This window comes from Ascaphus truei, chromosome 4 (genome assembly GCF_040206685.1).
Source record: "Ascaphus truei isolate aAscTru1 chromosome 4, aAscTru1.hap1, whole genome shotgun sequence".
Taxonomy (NCBI): Eukaryota; Metazoa; Chordata; class Amphibia; order Anura; family Ascaphidae; genus Ascaphus; species Ascaphus truei.
The window spans coordinates 296,439,962-296,455,127 of NC_134486.1; the positions used below are offsets into that span (position 1 = coordinate 296,439,962).

The following is a 15,166-nucleotide window of genomic DNA, read 5'->3' on the forward strand; positions in this document are numbered from 1 at the left end:
CAGCACACTCGGCTCTCGGGACACAAACACTACTGCTTGTTATTTCTGACTTGATGTAAGCCTTGAATCAGGGGTTTTGTGTGGGAGTAAATCGTCTGTTCCATCTACACTATTGTTGTCTCTTCTTATCTTTTGAGCATACCGGATACCCACACTGTCCAAAGTGTGAGAAGGACCTTAGAAGATTTACCTTCTTTTCACCACTGTTACTACTCTATGTAGTTTTTATTTTTGTACAGCCACCGCTCCCCTCATTGTTTGGAGATAATGTATATGTTTGGATTAGACTTGCTAAACAGTCTAAAAAAGGGTTGAGTGGAGGCATATTTTGGATTTATTATGCACTAATCACTGCTACTATATTTTACTGTAATCACTGCTATCAATGCGCCTTATTATCACTGAGTGCTAGAGCGCCACAAAGTGTTTTCTTGTGTACATTCTTACTGTAGTTTGCTAGCAGCCTGCATACGGTTTTCTAAGGCTGCAAATTGTTATAATACTGTGAGGACCAGGGTTTTTTTTTTCACAGCCTGGTCACCAATTTCATTTAAGGATTTAATAATAAAAGGTCAATTTTAACAAGCAAGATAATTATATAATTACAGTGCAATCATTCAATATCCTCCACCGTATTATAGTAAACACTGTACATATGTACAGTATATATTTTCACCATTGTTTAGAGTACACTAAATGCAAAAGGGATTACTTTTTTCTCTTCTCAGCTTTGTCTTTTTCTAAATTATCTAATCCCTAAGTAGCATCCAACAACAAGGAGACATTTTTTCCTAAAATATTAAAGCAGTCACTTCGAGCAAAGTTCTTTGTTTCTCTGTTATTTGCTTTACATGAGAGCTGAGAGGAACAAGATGGCAGGCTTTTATTTTGAAACCATTAATTGTTTTCTTTATGGATAGATGCATCACTATTCTGTAATATGTGCTTTCCTATCAGAGAACTATTGATTCTTAGTTAACTCTTCCTTGCACAAGCTGTTTGTGTTGGCTCCACAAAGAATTTTTGTCACTTGTGCAGACACAGGCTATTTCAAAAGTACTTTGAACCTTCAATTTAAAACATTTTGTTTTGTGACCTGAGTTGCCCTTTAGATCACTGTAACACCAGAGTACATATTTTATCCAATAAGTCAAGAACTAATTACTCTTTAGTAATGTAACGGGTATTCTGTATGGCCTGACCCACCCAATCTCACATTGGCCCCTGTGGTCTAACCAGCCCCCATTACATGGTCGTGTCTGGTGGCGCACTTGTTGGCAACAGGACTCCTGAGTCTCCCGCATGATGGTGTTTGGGGATTGCCAACCCAGACAGGCAGCTGAGGTAGTTTGTGCGAGTCCTACCTATATCCAGTGCAGTGCCTCCACCTCATAAGGATCCCTGCGTCCGCATGGGATGGTTCTGAAGAGGAACTCCCCTGTGTTGCCTTCCTCTGCAGAGTAATTCCAGACTCATACATGAGGGTATCTTTTATAAAGGACATCTTTATTGGCATGGTGGTATGGGCCAGCTGCCCCTCACAGCTAGCAGCTCAGCTGCTCACCTCTCTGCTGCACTCCATTAGGAAGGTTCCTTCTCCTCTAATAGAGTTGCTCTCCACCTCTCCTCTCAAAGAGATTCACCAGCTTCTCTGTCTCTCTGCTCAGAGCTGCACAGACTCACAGCTCTTGCATCAGACCACTGCAACACTGTTGCAGACCTCCACGTGCCTCTTACTGAACAGAGTCAAAACACCAACTGAACTGCTTTAGGAAGTGCTGTGCAATATATCAGCTACCAGAAAGACCCACCTCATCTCTGTGTCACTAACAGGGGACACAGACAGGCTGTCACTTCCTTTGCTACTATCTTACACATCACCAGGGGTTGAGGGCAAACCTCCATGATGACTACTGGCAATCCTGCATACTTACCAGGTTTACTGCCAGCATGAGAAAGAGATATGTACACCAATTTTACACATGGCTACAGTTAAATATTAATTCCTACATATACTACTGTACATATAAAAGCCGTCTTATAAACAGACTGGGATTTTCAACAAGTGAACAGTGAATATTTTTGAATCATTCAATAATTGATCAACGCACGCATTATTTTGCAGTAGTTTTCTAATATTTGTGGAAATCCTTTATTTTTTATTTTTTTCACTTCCAAAAAGCAAGCGGTATAATCATAATCAACAGATAACGAGAGAGGAAGAGAAAGAGAGAGGAAAAGAAAAGTCCAGATAAATCATAAAAGGTAGGTCTCACAATCCCTAGGGGAAAATCAAAAAGACAAGGGGTAACAAAAGACTGCTACAGATATAGGGGCGTATGCAGTAAGTGCCGGGGAAAAAAATTGCCAGGCTGTTTAAATCGTCTGCTTTGACGGCGTTGCTATCATGTTATGCAGAAAGCTCAGAATACCTGTGATAGCAATATTTGCAAAACTGGCAAGTAGCCGGCGACGTGATGATCGCCCCCATGAAAAGGCCTTACCCGGCCATTTCTTTCAGCTGCAGAGAGAGCTGCTCGGAGAAAGCCGCCTCTCCCTGCTAAAATGTCGCCCGAAATGAATGTTTTTTTAATATAAATTTTATTACTAATGTAGGTGAGCAGGGTGTTTCCTTTGATGTCACCTTTTTAGGTCAGATGTACAATCCCAATCTGCGTGGATGCTGTATCATGTGCCCGCCTACTTTTTTTGTTTTGTTAAAGATGTGACATCATCTCAAAGGGAGGTACGTCACATCCTTAAAACCACATGGCTATATCACAGCGCATGCGCGTGCACCCAATATGGCGGCCGCCCTGACTAGGAGCCGCCGGTAGTCCCCGGCGATGCGATCGCCTAGCGCAACACCCCCACCGGCATCCCCCTTCACCCGAACGGCAGCGGAGGTAGGGGACTGAGAGGGGAACCCAGGCCACATATATATTGGTCCTATAACAGGTAATTCCACACTGTAGAATCCGTTACAGGTGGAGGCGCTGAAGAAAACTGTATCAGTTACACCCCAGGCTCCTTGCAGCGGAGGCGCAGTCCTCCTGTGAGCCACAGGTATTGCACCACACACACCGTAGCCACACATCCTACAAGGGGGTGGGGGAAAGTGCACTACATGTACATTCTTAGTTTGCTAGCAGCCTGCATACGGTTTTCTAAGGCTGCAAATTGTTATAATACTGTGAGGACCAGGGTTTGTTTTTTCCACAGCCTGGTCACCAATTTCATTTAAGGATTTAATAATAAAAGGCCAATTTTAACCAGCAAGATAATTATATAATTAAAGTGCAATCATTCAATATCTTCCACCTTATTATAGTAAACACTGTACATATGTACAGTATATATTTTCACCATTGTTTGGAGTACACTAAATGCAAAAGGGATTATTTTCTTCTCTTCTCAGCTTTGTCTTTTTCTAAATGATCTAATCCCTAAGTAGCATCCAACAACAAGGAGACATTCGTTTCCTAAAATATCAAAGCAGTCACTTCAAGCAAAGTACTTTGTTTCTCTGTTATTTGCTTTACATGAGAGCTGAGAACAAGGAACAAGATGGCAGGCCTTTATTTTGAAACCATTAATTGTTTTCTTTATGGATTGATGCATCACTATTCTGTAATTTGTGCTTTCTTATCAGAGAACTATTGATTCTTAGTTAACTCTTCCTTGCACAAGCTGGTTGTGTTGGCTCCATAAAGAATTTTTGTCACTTGTGCAGACACAGGCTATTTAAAAAGTACTTTGAACCTTCAATTTAAAACATTTTGCTTTGTGAACTGAGTTGCCCTTTAGGTCACTGTAACACCAGAGTACATATTTTATCCAATAAGTCAAGAACTAATTGCTCTTTAGTTAAATATTCATTCCTGCATGAACTACTGTACATATAAAAGCCGTCTTATAAACAGACTGGGATTTTCAACAAGTGAACAGTGAATATTTTTGTATCATTCAATAATTGATCAACGCACGCATTATTTTGCAGTAGTTTTCTAATATTTGTGGAAATCCTTTATTTTTTCCACTTCCAAAAAGCAAGCAGTATAATCATAATCAACAGATAACGAGAGAGGAAGAGAAAGAGAGAGGAAAAGAAAAGTCCAGATAAATCATAAAAGGTAGGTCTCACAATCCCTAGGGGAAAATCAAAAAGACGAGGGGTAACAACAGACTGCTACAGATATAGGGGCTTATGCAGTAAGTGCCGGGGGAAAAAATTGCCAGGCTGTTTAAATCGTCTGCTTTGACGGCGTTGCTATCATGTTATGCAGAAAGCTCAGAATACCTGTGATAGCAATATTTGCAAAACTGGCAAGTAGCCGGCGACGTGATGATCGCCCCCATGAAAAGGCCTTACCCGGCCATTTCTTTCAGCTGCAGAGAGAGCTGCTCGGAGAGAGCCGCCTCTCCCTGCTAAAATGTCGCCCGAAATGAATGTTTTTTTAATATAAATTTTATTACTAATGTAGGTGAGCAGGGTGTTTCCGGAGCACAAACATTGATTTCAGGTCCAGGGACCCCTGCTTCCCGAGATACAGGCCCCGTTATGGAGTGCTAGTAACTCCTATGTATTTTATTCCCACGGTCACGTGACATTTAAATGCATAAGAGATACCAGCACCCTGTATCTCGGGATGCAGGGGGTCCCCGGACCTCAGATCAACGCGGTTATGCTCCGGAATCCCCCTGCTCATCTACACTAGTAATAAAATTTATATTAAAAAACATTCATTTCGGACGAGATTTGAGCAGGGAGAGGCGGCTCCCCATAGGTGTCTGGGGGCCCTCGGGTGTCCGGGGATCCTCAGGTGGTTCCCGCGTGGGTCTTGGGGCCATCGGGTGGTCCCTCAGGTCCCCGCTGGCCTGCGGTACCAATTATGTGTCCAACGTTTTGTTTTCAACATATTTAAATAAATATCCCCCTCCCCCACAACACATACAGTACTTAATGGGCAAAATAACTATTATCCAGATATGGATAATAGCTCATATGCTCATTATTAAATAAAACATTAGCCAGCCAGCATAAATAAATAAAGCTTTCTACTTACCCCTATCATCATGAAGGGTGTCCTCGTCAGCATACCGCTATAGTAATTATGGGGTTAACCCACCCTCCCCCGCTACCCACATGGGAAGCCTAGCCACCCACCCCGGGCCCACTGGACCCACCCTGCACCCATTGATTGGCATAGTAGTACATCATACCCATACAATATGGGCATGATATTGGCACTAGCAGTCAATGGTCACCCTAATAAAAAAGCATGATGGCCAAAAATACAAAATAATAAAAGGATATACACAATCACCTAAACACCCCAATTAAATAAAAGCACTAGCTAACAAATCAATTTAATAAATAAAAGCACTAACCAACTAATCAATTTAATAAATAAAAGCACTAACCAACAAAACAATTGATTAATTTTAAATATTAGCCAAAACAATTAATACATTTTAACTACTAGCCAACAAATCAATTAATTAATAAAACCACTAGCCAATACATCAATTAAAACCAGTAGCCAACAAAAGAAATCATTAATTAAAAACGCTAAACAATCGGAAAATTAAAACCAAACAAGCCATCCAAATTACAAACAATTTAAGCCAAACAATAAACAGAAAACTAAAAAACAACAATCAATAGAAAAAAAACATTTGCCAAAAAATTAATTGGCTGTCACTGTATTGATCTGTATCCTAAATGGCCCAGATTAATACATTATCAGTCAAAGGGCAATGAAAAACATAAAAATATACAATAAAAGAACCTGTAAAAGTAAAATTACATACATTAAATATTTTTCTTAACTTTTGAAATGTTGAACCTCCGAATCCTGGCGATTCTGCAAGCTCTCGTAACGTTACGTCATCAAAGTCAATCAAACGCCATCCACCTTGAAGATCTGGAACAGGTAACAAAATTCTTCTTTCTTATATCTTCTATCACCGTCTTCTTTCTTCATCTGTCATTATTTCTTTATTTTCTTTAATTTTCTATCTTCATCTGTCAATCCAAAATCCAATGGTCAATCCAGAACAGTATGTTCTCTCGTCATCTTCTACCTGTTAAATGAGGCGTCCAGGCATTATACTGCTGCGGCACAGTTTATTCGAGCATTTGCCCGTTCTGTGCCGCAGCAGTAGCCTGGCGCGCGCCCGAGTGTGACGGGCGCGCGCCGAAGCAGCGGAAGAGCGCCCTCCGATCGGGGCGCTCTCCCTCCCGCTGCCGGGTCCGCCGGGTCCCCCGGAACCCCCTGCCGCTGTCCCGCGATCGCGGGACACCAGGGCTCCCTCGGGGAGCCCCTGGACGCGCGTGCAGGGGGCGCACGCTCCCGAAGACGCGTGACCGCGCGTCTATGACGCGCGGCACGCCGAGGGGCGGCCACTAGCAAGCCGGGAAATCTCCCGGCTTGCGGATCTGGCCGCAGTGCAATTAAATGTGTCGCCAGTGTAAAGGGCCTTTGATGTCACCTTTTTAGGTCAGATGTACAATCCCAATCTGCGTGGATGCTGTATCATGTGCCCGCCTACTTTTTTTGTTTTGTTAAAGATGTGACATCATCTCAAAGGGAGGTACGTCACATCCTTAAAACCACATGGCTATATCACAGCGCATGCGCATGCACCCATTATGGCGGCCACCCTGACTAGGAGCCGCCGGTAGTCCCCGGCGATGCGATCGCCTAGCGCAACACCCCCACCGGCATCCCCCTTCTCCCGAACGGCAGCGGAGGTAGTGGACTGATAGGGGAACCCAGGCCACATATATATTGGTCTTATAACAGGTAATTCCACACTGTAGAATCCGTTACAGGTGGAGGCGCTGAAGAACACTGTATCAGTTACACCCCAGGCTCCCTGCAGCGGAGGCGCAGTCCTCCTGTGTGCCACAGGTATTGCACCACACACACCGTAGCCACACATCCTACAAGGGGGTGGGGGAAAGTGCACTACATGTACATTCTTAGTTTGCTAGCAGCCTGCATACGGTTTTCTAAGGCTGCAAATTGTTATAATACTGTGAGGACCAGGGTTTGTTTTTTCCACAGCCTGGTCACCAATTTCATTTAAGGATTTAATAATAAAAGGCCAATTTTAACCAGCAAGATAATTATATAATTACAGTGCAATCATTCAATATCTTCCACCTTATTATAGTAAACACTGTACATATGTACAGTATATATTTTCACCATTGTTTGGAGTACACTAAATGCAAAAGGGATTATTTTCTTCTCTTCTCAGCTTTGTCTTTTTCTAAATGATATAATCCCTAAGTAGCATCCAACAACAAGGGGACATTCATTTCCTAAAATATCAAAGCTGTCACTTTGAGCAAAGTACTTTGTTTCTCTGTTATTTGCTTTACATGAGAGCTGAGGAACAAGATGGCAGGCCTTTATTTTGAAACCATTAATTGTTTTCTTTATGGATTGATGCATCACTATTCTGTAATTTGTGCTTTCTTATCAGAGAACTATTGATTCTTAGTTAACTCTTCCTTGCACAAGCTGGTTGTGTTGACTCCATAAAGAATTTTTGTCACTTGTGCAGACACGGGCTATTTAAAAAGTACTTTGAACCTTCAATTTAAAACATTTTGCTTTGTGAACTGAGTTGCCCTTTAGGTCACTGTAACACCAGAGTTCATATTTTATCCAATAAGTCAAGAACTAATTGCTCTTTAGTTAAATATTCATTCCTGCATGAACTACTGTACATATAAAAGCCGTCTTATAAACAGACTGGGATTTTCAACAAGTGAACGGTGAATATTTTTGTATCATTCAATAATTGATCAACGCACGCATTATTTTGCAGTAGTTTTCTAATGTTTGTGGAAATCCTTTATTTTTTTCACTTCCAAAAAGCAAGCAGTATAATCATAATCAACAGATAACGAGAGAGGAAGAGAAAGAGAGAGGAAGAGAAAAATAGAGGAAGAGAAAGAGAGAAAGAGAAGTCCAGATAAATCATAAAAAGTAGGTCTCACAGTCCATAGGGGAAAATCAAAAAGAAAAGGGGTAACAACAGACTGCTACAGATATAGGGACATATGCAATAAGTGCCGGGGGGGTGGGGGGGAATTGCCGGGCTGTTTAAAATCGCAGTTTTGACAGCGTTGCTATCATGTTATGCAGAAAGCCCAGAATACCTGTGATAGCAATATTTGCAAAACTGGCAAGTAGCCGGCGATGTGATGATCGCCTCCATGAAAAGGCCTTACCTGGCCATTTCTTTCAGCTGCAGAGAGAGCTGCTCAGAGAGAGCCGCCTCTCCCTGCGCAAATGTCGCCCAAAATGAATGTTTTTTAATATATATTTTATTACTAATGTAGATGAGCAGGGGGATTCCGGAGCACAACTGTTGATTTCAGGTCCAGGGACCCCTGCTTCCCGAGATACAGGCCCCGTTATGGGGTGCTGGTAACTCCTATGTATTTTATTCCTATGGTCCCGTGACATTTAAATGCATAAGAGATACCATCACCCTGTATCTCGGGATGCAGGGGGTCCCCGGACCTCAGATCAACGCGGTTCTGCTCCGGAGACTCCCTGCTCATCTACACTAGTAATAAAATATAAATTAAAAAAAAATTAATTTCGGGCGAGATTTGAGCAGGGAGAGGCGGCTCCCCGTGGGTGTCTGGGGACCCTCGGGTAATCCCCGTGGGTGTTCGGGGCCATCGGGTGGTCCCCGCGGGTCCCCGGTACCAATCCTGTGTCCAACATTTTGTTTTCAACATATTTAAATAAATACCCCCTTCCCCCCAACACATACAGTACTGTAATGGGCAAAATAACTATTATCCATATATGGATAATAGCTAATTTGCCCATTATTAAATAAAACATTTGCCGGCCAGCATAAATAAATTAAATAAATAAACCTTTCTACTTACCCCTGCCATCATGAAGGGCATCCTCGTCAGCATACTGCAGGTCCATGTCCTCCGATGCCAGCAAGAATACATGAAAAAAATACAAACTAATGGCCCCTAACCCCTTAATCACCTAAGCGGTTAATAACCGCTATAGTAATTATGGGGTTAACCCACCCTCCCCCTCTACCCACACGGGAGGCCTAACCACCCACCCCGGGACCACTATACCCACCCTGTACCTATTGATTGGCATAGTAGTACATCATACCCATACAATATAGGCATGATATGGGCAGTAGCAGTCAATGGTCACCCTAATAAAAAAGCACGAAGGCCAAAAATACACAATAATAAAAGGATATACACAAGCACCTAAACACCCCAATTAAATAAAAGCACCAGCCAACCAATTAAATAAATAAATAAATAAAAGCACTAGCTAACCAATCAATTTAATAAATAAAAGCACTAACCAACCTATCAATTTAATAAATAAAAGCACTAACCAACAAAACAATTGATTAATTTTAAACATTAGCCAAAACAAATAATCCATTTTAACTACTAGCCAACACATCAATTAAAAACCAGTAGCCAACCAAAGAAATCATTAATTAAAAACGCTAAACAATCTGAAAATGAAATAAAAACAAGCCATCCAAATTAAAAACAATTCAAGCCAAACAATTAACAGAAAACTAAAAAACATCAATAGAAAAAAAAGCATTTGCCAAAAAATTAATTGGCTGTCACTGTATTGACCTAAATGGCCACAGATTAATACATTATCAGTCAATGGGCAATGAAAAACATAAAATAAAAATATACAATGAAAAAACCTGTAAAAGTAAAATTACATACATTAAATATTTTTCTTAACTTTTGAAATGTTGAACCTCCGAATCCTGGCGATTCTGCAAGCTCTCGTACCGCTACGTCATCAACGCCATCCACCTTAAAGATCCGGGACAGGTAACAAAATTCTTCTTTCTTTTATCTTCTATCACCATCTTCTTTCTTCATCTGTCATTATTTCTTTAGTTTTTATCTTCATCTGTCAATCCAAAACCCAATGATAAATACAGAACAGTATGTTCTCTCGTCATCTTCTTCCTGTTAAATGAGGCGTCCATGCATTATAAAGAGTCTTTGATGTCACCGTTTTAGGTCAGATGTACAACCCTAATCTGATTGGATGCCGTATCATGTGCCCACCTCCTTTTTTTGTTTTGTTAAAGATGTGACATCATCTTAAATGGAGGTACGTCACATCCTTAAAACCACATGGCTATATCACTGCGCATGCGCTCGCATCCAATATGGCGGCCACCCTGACTAGGAGCCGCCGGTAGTCCCCGGCGATGCGATCGCCTAGCGCAACACCCCCACCAGCATCCCCCTTCTCCCGAATGGAAGCGGAAGTAGGGGACTGAGAGGGGAACCCAGGTCACATATATATTGGTCCTATAACAGGTAATTCCACACTGTAGAATCCGTTACAGGTGGAGGTGCTGAAGAACACTGTATCACTTACACCCCAGGCTCCCTGCAGCGGAGGCGCAGTCCTCCTGTGAGCCACAGGTATTGCACCACACACACCATAGCCACACATCCTACAAGGGGGTGGGGGAAAGTGCACTACATGTTCATTCTTAGTTTGCTAGCAGCCTGCATACGGTTTTCTAAGGCTGCAAATTGTTATAATACTGTGAGGACCAGGGTTTGTTTTTTCCACAGCCTGGTCACCAATTTCATTTAAGGATTTAATAATAAAAGGCCAATTTTAACCAGCAAGATAATTATATAATTACAGTGCAATCATTCAATATCCTCCACCTTGTTATAGTAAACACTGTACATATGTACAGTATATATTTTCACCATTGTTTGGAGTACACTAAATGCAAAAGGGATTACTTTTTTCTCTTCTCAGCTTTGTCTTTTTCTAAATTATCTAATCCCTAAGTAGCATCCAACAACAAGGAGACATTCGTTTCCTAAAATATCAAAGCAGTCACTTCGAGCAAAGTACTTTGTTTCTCTGTTATTTGCTTTACATGAGTGCTGAGAGGAACAAGATGGCAGGCCTTTATTTTGAAACCATTAATTGTTTTCTTTATGGATTGATGCATCACTATTCTGTAATTTGTGCTTTCTTATCAGAGAACTATTGATTCTTAGTTAACTCTTCCTTGCACAAGCTGGTTGTGTTGGCTCCATAAAGAATTTTTGTCACTTGCGCAGACACAGGCTATTTAAAAAGTACTTTGAACCTTCAATTTAAAACATTTTGCTTTGTGAACTGATTTGCCCTTTAGATCACTGTAGCACCAGAGTACATATTGTATCCCACAAGTCAAGAACTAATTGCTCTTTAGTTAAATATTCATTCCTGCATGAACTACTGTACATAAAGGCATACCCCGCATTAACGTACGCAATGGGACCGGAGCATGTATGTAAAGCGAAAATTTACTTAAAGTGAAGCACTGCCTTTTTTCCACTTATCGATGCATGTACTGTACTGCAATCATCATATACGTGCATAACTGATGTAAATAAGGCATTTGTAACAGGCTCTATAGTCTTCCCGCTTGTGCAAAACTTTGGTGCAGGTAGGGAGTTCAACTTTGTTGTTCAGGACGTGCTGACAGGCGCATGCGTGAGCTGCCTTTTGACTATTGGGCGATATGTACTTACTCGCGAGTGTACTTAAAGTGATTGTCCTTAAAGCGGGGTATGCCTGTATAAAAGCCGTCTTATAAACAGACTGGGATTTTCAACAAGTGAACGGTGAATATTTTTGTATCATTCAATAATTGATCAACGCACGCATTATTTTGCAGTAGTTTTCTAATATTTGCGGAAATCCTTTTTTTTTTTTTTTTTTTTTCACTTCCAAAAAGCAAGCAGTATAATCATAATCAACAGATAACGAGAGAGGAAGAGAAAGAGAGAGGAAGAGAAAAGTCCAGATAAATCATAAAAGGTAGGTCTCACAATCCCTAGGGGAAAATCAAAAAGACAAGGGGTAACAACAGACTGCTACAGATATAGGGGCGTATGCAGTAAGTGCCGGGGGAAAAAAAATTGCCGGGCTGTTTAAAATCGCCAGTTTTGACAGCGTTGCTATCATGTTATGCAGAAAGCCCAGAATACCGGTGATAGCAATATTTGCAAAACTGGCAAGTAGCCGGCGACATGATGATCGCCCCTATGGAAAGGCCTTACCCGGCCATTTCTTTTAGCTGCAGAGAGAGCCGCCTCTCCCTGCTCAAATGTCGCCCGAAATTAATGTTTTTTTAATATAAATTTTATTACTAATGTAGGTGAGCAGGGGGTTTCCGGAGCACAACCGTTGACTTCAGGTCCAGGGACCCCTGCTTCCTGAGATTCTGAGGCCCAGTTATGGGGTGCTGGTAACTCCTATGTATTTTATTCCCACAGTCATGTGACGTTTAAATGCAAAGGAGATACCAGCACCCCCGAATCTCGGGATGCAGGGGGTCCCCAGACCTCACATCAACGCGGTTCTGCTCCGGAGACCCCCTGCTCATTTGCACATATCATGCGTTGCTATCATGTTATGCAGAAAGCCCAGAATACCTGTGATAGCAACATTTGCAAAACTGGCAAGTATCCAGCGACATGATGATCGCCCCTATGGAAACGCCTTACCCGGCCATTTCTGTTAGCTGCAGAGAGAGCCGCCTCTCCCTGCTCAAATGTCGCCTGAAATTAATGTTTTTTTAATATAAATTTTATTACTAATGTAGGTGAGCAGGGGGTTTCCGGAGCACAACCGTTGACTTCAGGTCCAGGGACCCCTGCTTCCTGAGATACAGGCCCCGTTATGGGGTGCTGGTAACTCCTATGCATTTTATTCCCACAGTCACGTGACATTTAAATGCAAAGGAGATACCAGCACCCCCGAATCTCGGGATGCAGGGGGTCCCCGGACCTCACATCAACGCGGTTCTGCTCCGGAGACCCCCTGCTCATTTACACTAGTAATAAAATTTATATTAAAAAACATTCATTTCGGGCGAGATTTGGGTGTCTGGGGGCCCTCGGTTAATCCCCATGGGTGTCCGGGGGTCCTCAGGTGGTCCCCGCGTTGTCTGGGTGCCATCGTGTGGTCCCCGCGGGCCCCGCTGGCCTGCGGTACCAATCCTGTTTCCAACACCCAGGGTGTGTGGGGCAGCCAGCATATGGAGGAAGAATACCTCCTTCCCGTACATCTTGCTGGCTGTCACTATTGGGCACCTCACCGCATGCTTCCTGCTTAGACATGGTGTGGCCCCAGGGTTGTTGTTGCTGGTGTTAATGCCTGCACCTGCGCCCAAGATGTAGCTGGGGCTGCAGGGGTTAAGCTACCCGCAGAAGCAGGGAGAGCTGCGGCCAGGGAAAAGGATGTGCTAGGCTGAGGGCTGTGGCCATGGTTAGTGCTCCTAGGGACCTTAGGTTTTGGGGTCCGGTGCCCGGGTGCAGCCCCCGTTGCCCTACTATCCCTCCTCCCCTTAGGTATGATATTAAGAAGCCTCAGATGCAGCGGCCATTATTTTAACAAATCCTGAAACCTTTTTCGTGTGCTCTGCTCTATTCCACGTGGCATTAATGCGGCCAATCGCCCCAGGCACACGTGTTTATCGCGGTTGCTTTGTTTGAATTTCTTGGATTGTGCGCAATTAAATGCAATGAAATGAATGAATTGTAATGTGTACAGTACTGTGCTACTGTGTCAATTTCAGGTGTTTAAAAACAGAACACTAAAATGCCATTTTATGCACTCGCTTCTTAAGGCGGTACGGTTGGAAGAAATCCCGCGCCATGACATGGGTATTCTGAAGTATACACCGCGTGATTTGTTTCAATAACGGCTGCTGCATCTGTATGTCAGGGGAGGAGGTAGTGCTTAGGGAAAGAGGTGCAGAGAGTAGCTGTCCCTTTAAGAATTAATTAACTACCTCACTACTAAGGCCTCGTTCAGGGTGCAGGCTTCGGAGGGAGGGCATGCTGCCGTGCGAGCTGCCGTGGGACACAAAGTATTCAAATTGAATACTGGTTGTCAGGGTAGCAGCTGCCCTGTCTCCGAAGCCAGGAGTTGACGCTGGCTACAGTTTCAATAAACTATGACCTAGGCAGCCAATGAAATCATTCTTGAGAATGATTTAATGACTGCAACTTGGATCCCTAACCTGCCGTCTGTAGCCCCGCCCCCTCCTAAACTCCTGAATCAGTCTGCTGGGGATGAACACACATCGCCCAGCAGACTGCCGCCCTCCCTCCCGAATGCCCTCCCTCCAACTCCTGCCTCTTGCACCCTGAACAAGGCCTAAGGGGCCTATGCAGAGAGCAGCGAGAAGCGCAATCTCGCCAAATATGCCTATAGCAAATTAGGTAATGGCGAGAAACTGGCAAATTTTTTTTTTTGTTTTAAAAACTCGCCGCACGGGTGGCGAGAAGCAATATCTCGCCAGTTTTAAAACCCGCCATATGCAGGTAGCCCCAATCAGCATCTCGCCGCTGATCGCACCAATAAAATGGAGAGATGTTCTCCAAATAGCTCCGCCAACAAAAGTTGGCAAGAAGCTGGAGCTGAGCGGCGAGAGGGGACATAAAAATGAAACAGGCCCTTTTCCTGGCTCGGATTGATGCCGGGGGGCTCCAGAGCTGATACCCAGGAATATCAGCACCGGAGCCCCCCCGATATGCATCCGAAGCAGGAAAAATGCATGTACAGCCCCTATAACCCCTAACATACACATATATGCACATCAATGATACTATAGACCGGCGGGGGCCCTCGGGTGTTACCTGCAGGCCTGCAGTACCAATTATGTGCCCCCCCCCAAATTAATGAATAAACACATACATACTTTTAAAGAAATAACCCCCCCCCCCTAACACATACAGTATAGTTATGGCCACAATTACTATTATCCACAAAGGGATAAAGTGAATGTGCCCATTTAACATACATAAACAGCAATAAATACATTAAATACATATAGCACTTACCCATTACCGGTTGCCACGATGAAGGCCATACTCATCTTCATCCTGCCCATGCCCCCTCCGCTGCTGCAAAACAGACACAAGAATGAAAACATCCAATGGAATGTCCCCTAACCCCTTAATCACCATAGCGGTTATTAACCGCTACAGTATTTAAGGGGTTAACCCACCCTCACCCAACACTCGGGACGCCTACATACCCTCCCACACTAACCCCCCACCCTGTGAGGCCTAACCACC

General features: G+C 43.1%; 1 protein-coding gene across 2 annotated transcripts in view; it reads left to right on the forward strand.

Annotated features, from left to right (window-relative positions):
- The first annotated feature begins 3,925 nt into the window (after positions 1 to 3,925).
- Positions 3,926 to 15,166, forward strand: part of LOC142493537 (amine sulfotransferase-like) — an 85,659-nt gene continuing 74,418 nt past the window's right edge. Inside the window, exon 1 of one of the 2 annotated variants that reach the window (XM_075597710.1) lies at positions 3,926 to 4,133. The gene's annotated coding sequence lies outside the window, so the exon portion shown is untranslated. Of the gene's footprint in view, positions 4,134 to 11,723; positions 11,898 to 15,166 lie in introns of those variants that run through there. The other variant, XM_075597709.1, reaches the window with a different exon arrangement.